This window comes from Aedes aegypti, chromosome 2 (assembly GCF_002204515.2).
Source record: "Aedes aegypti strain LVP_AGWG chromosome 2, AaegL5.0 Primary Assembly, whole genome shotgun sequence".
In the NCBI taxonomy this organism is placed as follows: domain Eukaryota; kingdom Metazoa; phylum Arthropoda; class Insecta; order Diptera; family Culicidae; genus Aedes; species Aedes aegypti.
This window is the reverse complement of record NC_035108.1, coordinates 193025358-193032404: the sequence shown is the minus strand read 5'-3', so window position 1 is coordinate 193032404 and position 7047 is coordinate 193025358. Positions and strand designations below refer to the sequence as shown.

At 36.4% G+C, this 7047-nt stretch overlaps 1 long non-coding RNA gene across 1 annotated transcript; it reads left to right on the top strand.

Annotated features, from left to right (window-relative positions):
- Positions 1-599: 599 nt before the first annotated feature.
- Positions 600-1900, top strand: LOC5579390. The gene is made up of 2 exons (XR_002500234.1): positions 600-705; positions 766-1900. It is a non-coding gene; the product is annotated as an uncharacterized LOC5579390 (long non-coding RNA).
- Positions 1901-7047: the final 5147 nt, after the last annotated feature.

Here is a 7047-nt window from a genome sequence, read left to right as displayed (position 1 = left end):
GAATTTGCTGATTAAATTGCTAACAGCGCACTGCAGTAGCACGTAGCAAATAACTGCATGCAAACAATATCTTTCAAGCTTATTGATTACCTGTAATTTTGCGAACAATATTTTTTACTTTTCCGCGTTAAGCCTTAAAACTGGTTCTGGACTTAGGTTGGCGGCTTTTCAATTTTACTCCCATTTGACAGCCGCCCTCCACCCTTGCATCCGTAGCTTCACGTGCTATGCAGTTTTTGGCAATTTTCTTAATCGCAAAAATACCTTTCCAGGCCTGCATTAAGTTTTTTTTTATAAAAAACAAAGGGTGACCTCTGGCGATTTATCATTGCAAAAGTAAGTTTCTCCATATAAAGTCCTATTATAAACTTTGAACGGCTGGCACTAAATTATAGCTTCACACATCGACATGAATTTTTGCCCTGTTCTTATCCCAAATGGAATCCAAAAAGTGGACTGGATTGAGAATTTTAATTTTGTCCCACACTACTGTATGTATCTGCTTATGCACCATGATGTAATCCAAATTATCTCTCTCCTTTCTCTTCCTCTCTTTTTCGCTCTCTGTATTCACAACCACCATCGTCTGTTTTGGCTTGTTTTCGTTGAAGTTAAATATGGTTCAGTAAGCATGATCACATACAACGAAACGGTTGTCGGGGTTTGTTGATAGATAGGAGATCTTCATCAATGGCATTATTTACAGTAGGTGATTGCGTTTTGTGAATGTGCGAAATTATACCCCTTCTGTTATATTTTTTTTAGTTCAATGTATTCCGAACAGCAGTGTGAATAACAACCGATTGACCGACAACAACCATGGGGCTCTTCTGTTCATGTCTTGAAGATAAAACGCAGCCCATCGGAAGGAATGATAACGGATCGCGCCATGGAGGCCAGTCGACCCCACCGTTTGTATACATTGATCAGCCACGACCACAGCAAAGGTCAGCAAATCAGTTCCTGGCTCCGATGACGACATCCTCCGCCTCAACAACCATTCGAGTGGTACAACAACCCGCCAAAAGAAGACCTCAGAAAAAGCACGCCCCAGCTAGGGGACCAAACCTGTTGATTGATTCAGGAGTTACCGTTAGGATCGCTCCCAGAACCATATCCCAGCAAGTGAGAATCCTAGAAGTGCAACAGTGTGATGCTTGTGGGCAATCCGATCATACCATGGCAGTTTGCCGATACAGAGAACGGCTTTGTTTCTACTGCCGAGAGGAGGGCCACATTATATCAGTTTGCCCGGCCAAAAAGCGTCAGCAACAGCGAAGACAAGCTCAGCGCAAACGACAACACGCAACCAAACGCTATTAAAATGCTATAAATGTACTCGCGTTCAGTATCGTAAGGGCGTAACTGCAGTGCTCGAGTTCTCTTTAGTCTTGGTCGGACGATTGTTTTCGACCGCTGTTTCAATACAAAGCACTTGCTTTGAGGAGAAATGTTACGAAAATCGATAGGATTGCTTGCGAAGTGAAATCGATCGCTGCAGCTACGCCTGTATGATACTAAACGCGAGATAATTATTCCCTTCTGTGAACTGTTCTACTTAAGCAAACGGTTCCAGTTCAAACTTTGTTTAGTCTATTCAAGTAACCGTACCATATGAATGTATTGCATTGTCAGCAGTATTTTAATGAGAAGCATCGATTCCGATCCCAAGAGAGGCCTTTTTTTCTTTTCGCTGTGGGTAATGTTTCGTTCGATTTTGACTTACCTCCAAGCATGGGGAGTAAACCCCGGGCACTGATCCGGGCATTCGTCGCACTCCGTGCCATCGAAAATTTCGTTGATGATCACCTAGAAGAAATAGAAACACCCGACTTTGTAATAGAAGTGTATCTGATGTTCGTGTGGAAATAAAAATGTCATACTTTTCAATATAGTTTAATAAGTATCTTAAAAAACTTTTACGGAAAATGTTTTGCATGCTTTTAACTTCTGATTCATCCCCATTAAACATTTAACAGTTCAACAGCCGACTCAATAGGTTGAAAAATCGGTCGATTGTTGCACCGACGCTAACGGAAGTTCAATGCAGCGATCAACTTACTTATCGCCAGATTAAATCGGGCGACCGAGGAAATCTGATGTTTAGTAGGTCAACTTGCTTAGATTTTACTAAAATACCGATTTATCCTCCCATTTAGTAGGATTACGTCGGCCCACCCTGTTAAATCGGGTGATATTCAGTTGATCCATGTGTTCATCTTCCATAAGTGTCGGTGCAACAATCGACTGATTTTTCAACCAATTTAGTCGGCTGTTGAACTGAAAAATGTTCAATGGGGATTCGTGTGTAGGTGAAAATGCGCCAAATCGAAAAATAAATGAATAAATAAAGCATGCATGTCTGCAGATGCATTTCGAATCTCTTTCTAGTGAATTTTTGCCATCTGGTGGCGAGTAGCGAGATAACCAGATAATTGATTGGGATGATCAAAATGTAGGTACAGTCAACTTTCGTTCGTTGCACTAAACCTGTAGCCCACTTAGGGAAAGACTTTCACTAATCGGGCTGAGTTTCGAGCTGTCAAATAACATAGAACAAAAGAAAAACAGAGCTACCAACATTGATACATTGCGTCTTATGTCAGAAAATGACGTTTGCCTTCGTTTTAGGTGGGCTTTTGCCCAACTAACGAGAACCCACTTAAAGATAATGCAACGAACGAAATTCGACTGTATTTGGTACCATGAGACAAATTGTGTAGTTAATTATCAAGGAATAAAAAGCTTCATTTACCTATTTTGATTCTTTAATAGTATTATTCCAAACATTACATTCATTTCTTATATCTAGTTGTTCTGTGTTAGACAACACTATAATCACAGACAAATAGACGTAACACTTAGAACAAATCTTAATCAAAATCATAGTCACGAAGACATGTAGGCCCAATGCTATAATCGGTGTGTTTGGCCGACGGGCCAACAGATGGCGTTAGTGTGTAAATGTCAAACACGAACAAAAACGATACGAGCGCTGCGGGTGGCGGATCGGCCACCTACCATATTTTTGAATCGACCGTTAAAAAGGTGGTCGATGGACAACGATGAGAGTGTGACGTCTGTTTGTCTGTGCTATAATCCTAATTGGGTAAACTAAATTAAACTTTTATTAACATTTTGTTAACAACATATTACACTCCATTTGCCGCAGTAGTCAGGAATTTTGACAGGTGGGATGATTTCACCTGCTTATAAGAGAAAAAAAAAGCTTTCAATTTAAGGTACCGCGGGGCAAGTGGGAACGAAAAAAACGATAGTTCAAACAAATTGTTCAATAAATTTTTCAAATGTCAATATTCTTCAAATCCAACAACACAATTATGTTTTGCCAACATATTTGCTGGTGTGAGCATGAAACTAATCTAATAATTTCGAAATTGTGAAAACCTTGGAAGAAAGTTTTAGAATGAGCCAATGGACGCAGTTACCTCGCTAAGCGGGGCAAGTGGGACACATCCAGTTTCATGCGTCAATCCACATCAGTAAGTCAACCATTACAATAATAGGATTGATAAGTCATAGATTTTTAATTTTAAGAACATATTTGATCTACATAAGGGATCAACCATAAAATACGTAACGTTTTAGGAAGAAACCCTTTATTCAATAGTATGTGACCTCATATTTAATATTGACTGAAAATTCCTCAATAAAAGCGTTAAGAGGAATTAAACATGTTCAAAATATATCATTTAGAAGTTGTTAATTAAAATGTAGCACAAAAACAATAAATAATTGACGAAATTATAAATATTTGTTGTTATTATTTATATGCATGGTAGAAAACCACCTTATGGGGTGGAATTGTTTTCCATCACTACTTAATTTGGTAGAAATAACAAATAAAGTTCAAATAAAATAGAAAAGTAATCGTTCTCATGATGCATTCCAAATTTCAGCTATGTGTTTGTTAAATTTTGAAGTCGTATTTCAAAAATAAAAAATAAATTAAAAAATAAAGAATAATAACACTTTTCTTTTCCCTCTTATGCAATTACGTAATTTGAGGTTGATCTTTTTTGATAAAAATCATTTGTTTGAATGTTTTAGAGCTACTCTCTAGGAAAAAGTATGAAACGTGAACGAAAAATTTTGATTCTTATGAATATGAAATGAAAACAAAATACTGGTTTATCGTTAGCAGCTTGTAATAATACTTATAATTATAGCTTATTGATGGAAATTCGATTTAAAACACATTTATTTTTTGCGAGTCAATGCAAGACGTGAAACGTGTCACAATTGATCATGCAAGTTGAAAATGGCGCTGAACTGACAACTGTTACATGAACCACATGGTAATAAAAATAACAATATGTTTAGTACTAAATACATTCCTTGTCATTGTATCTTCAACATTCTAGAAGAATACCCCCATGAAAAACTTTTCCTAGTTGAGCTATGACGAAACGCCCCACTTACCCCGGATTCTCACTTGCCCCGGGGTACCTTACTTAACCTAAATATATAACGCATTATTCGTGGCAATAGAAGATTGTAACGATTTTTGTCTGAAATTATTAATTATTTTATTTGACATTTGTTCCAATGTTTCGACATTGAAAATTCTATGTAATTCATTAGTACCACTTGGGAGGGAGCTTCAGAATCAAATTCCAACTTTTATTTAAATCCTCTGCAGAACTTTTTTTCTGGTATTACAACAGCTAGTTCATATTGATACTGCATACAACATGGCTGGCCTGCAATTTGTTCAAAGATCAAAAGCATGTTCTTAAGACAAAGTTTCGATTTTCTGTTAATAAGGGGATACAAACATTTTATATATTTGTTACATTTGGCATGAATGCTCTCAATGTGATTTTTGAAAGTTAAATTCTTATCTAGCATGAGCCCTAAATGCTTAACTTCATCTGACCAATTTATTGGAACCCATTTCATCGTAACAACATGCCTACTTGAAGGTTTCAAATAAAGAGCTTTTGGTTTATGTGGGAATATTATTAGTTGAGTTTTGGAAGCATTAGGAGAAATGTTCCATTTTTGCAAGTATGAAGAAAAAATATCCAAACTTTTTTGCAATCGACTATAGATGACACGCAGACTTCGTCCTTTGGCGGAGAGGCCTGTGTCATCCGCAAACAAGGATTTTTGACATCCCTGAGGTAAGTCAGATGTGAAAATATTGTATAATATTGGTCCCAAAATGCTGCCTTGAGGAACACCAGCTCTTACAGGAAGTCTTTCAGATCTGGAGTTCTGATAACTAACCTGAAGTGTACGATTTGACAGATAACTTTGAATTATTCTAACGATGTATGTTGGAAAATTAAAGTTTTTTTTTTAATTTTACAATCAAACCTTCATGCCAAACAAATTTGACAGTGACAGTGCTTTTTCTATGTCTAGAAGAGCAAGACCAGTAGAATATCCTTCAAATTTGTTGGAACGGATCAAATTTGTTACACGTAAAAGTTGGTGAGTGGTCGAATGTCCATGGAGGAACTGTTCATTGGAAAAAATTGAATTTTCGTTTATATGGGCCATCATTATGTTCAAAATGACCTTTTAAAAAAAAATTACTGATGGAGGAAAGCAAACTGATTTGACGATAGCTAGAAGCTTCTGCGGGATTTTTGTCTGGTTTTAAAATTGGAACAACCTTAGCATTTTTCCATTTGTCAGGAAAATATGGTAATTGAAAACATTTGTTGAATATATCAACTAAAATGATAAGCTATTTTCTGGAAGTTTATTGATGAAGATGTATAAAATTCCATCATCGCCAGGAGCCTTAATATTTTTGATATTTTTTAAATAATAGTTCTCACTTTTTTCCAAATCAGTCCACCAGGCATTTTCGAAAACGTTCTCTTGATTGAGAATATTTTATTTTATATTTTATAATATTTTTTTAAGTCCTGAGTAACTTGATTTTTAAATGGACTAGTAAGTCCTAAATTAAAATTGTGCGAACTTTCAAACTGCATAGCAAGTTTTTGAGCTTTTTCGCAATAGTTAGTAATAATTTGTTTTCCTCTTTCAATGCCGGTATTGGCTTCTGAGGTTTTTTCAAAATTTTAGATTATTTCCAAAAGGGCTTAGGGTCCAATTGAGAAATCTTATTTCCAAAATTTTTGTTTCTTAATTGTGCAAAACGTTTATCAATTTTTTTTCTGCAAATCCTGCCATATAATTTTCATAGCAGGATCGCGAGTGCGTTGAAATTGCCTTCTCCTCACGTTTTTAGGACGGATCAAGAGTTAAGATCATCGTCTATAATCACGGATTCAAAGTTTACTTCACATTTTGCAATGCTCCTGGCTTCAACAATGGGATTCGTTAAAGTTTCAAGAGCATTGTCAATATCAAGTTTTGTTTGTAAAGAAATGTTAACATCAAGATTAGAATCAATATATGTTTCATATATATTCCAGCCGGCTCGGAAATAATTGAAAGTGGAGCTGATAGGATTGAGAATCGCTTCATGGGATATTTGAAACGTAAGAGGGACATGATCACATTGAAAATCAGCATGAGTAATCAGTTGGCTACAAATATAACTAGTGTCGGTTAAGACCAGTGAATCAATTGTCACTCAACACGCAGCAACAAAGACATTGTCACCTCCTGCTCTTGTTGCAACAATTTTATTCCGCAACATGAGTTTATCATCACTTGAACAGAATATGAAAAAGATCGATCACCACGTGCGCAGAGATTTTGTGGGCTTCGCATTGAAATTTTCGAGAACTTTCTCCGTGTTGGTAAACATCGACACATTATCAAGCAGCATCCATAAACAAATTTGGTTTTGTGGTTAAAATAACTGATTAATCTCGAGTTGAAAAGGTTGCAACAATGTTGCGCTCTGTGATTGTCATGACAATTTTACCTTTTTTTGTGTCCTTATCCGCAACAGTTGCGACAAACGATTGTGAGCGAGCTTGCTTTGTTGTTTGTTTTTTGTCTATTTTGATGATAATTTGATTCACTGGTTAAGACCAAATCAATCGTAGAAGGATTTCTAGAAGAGGAAAAACATGTAGGGCTATCAAGGTTTTG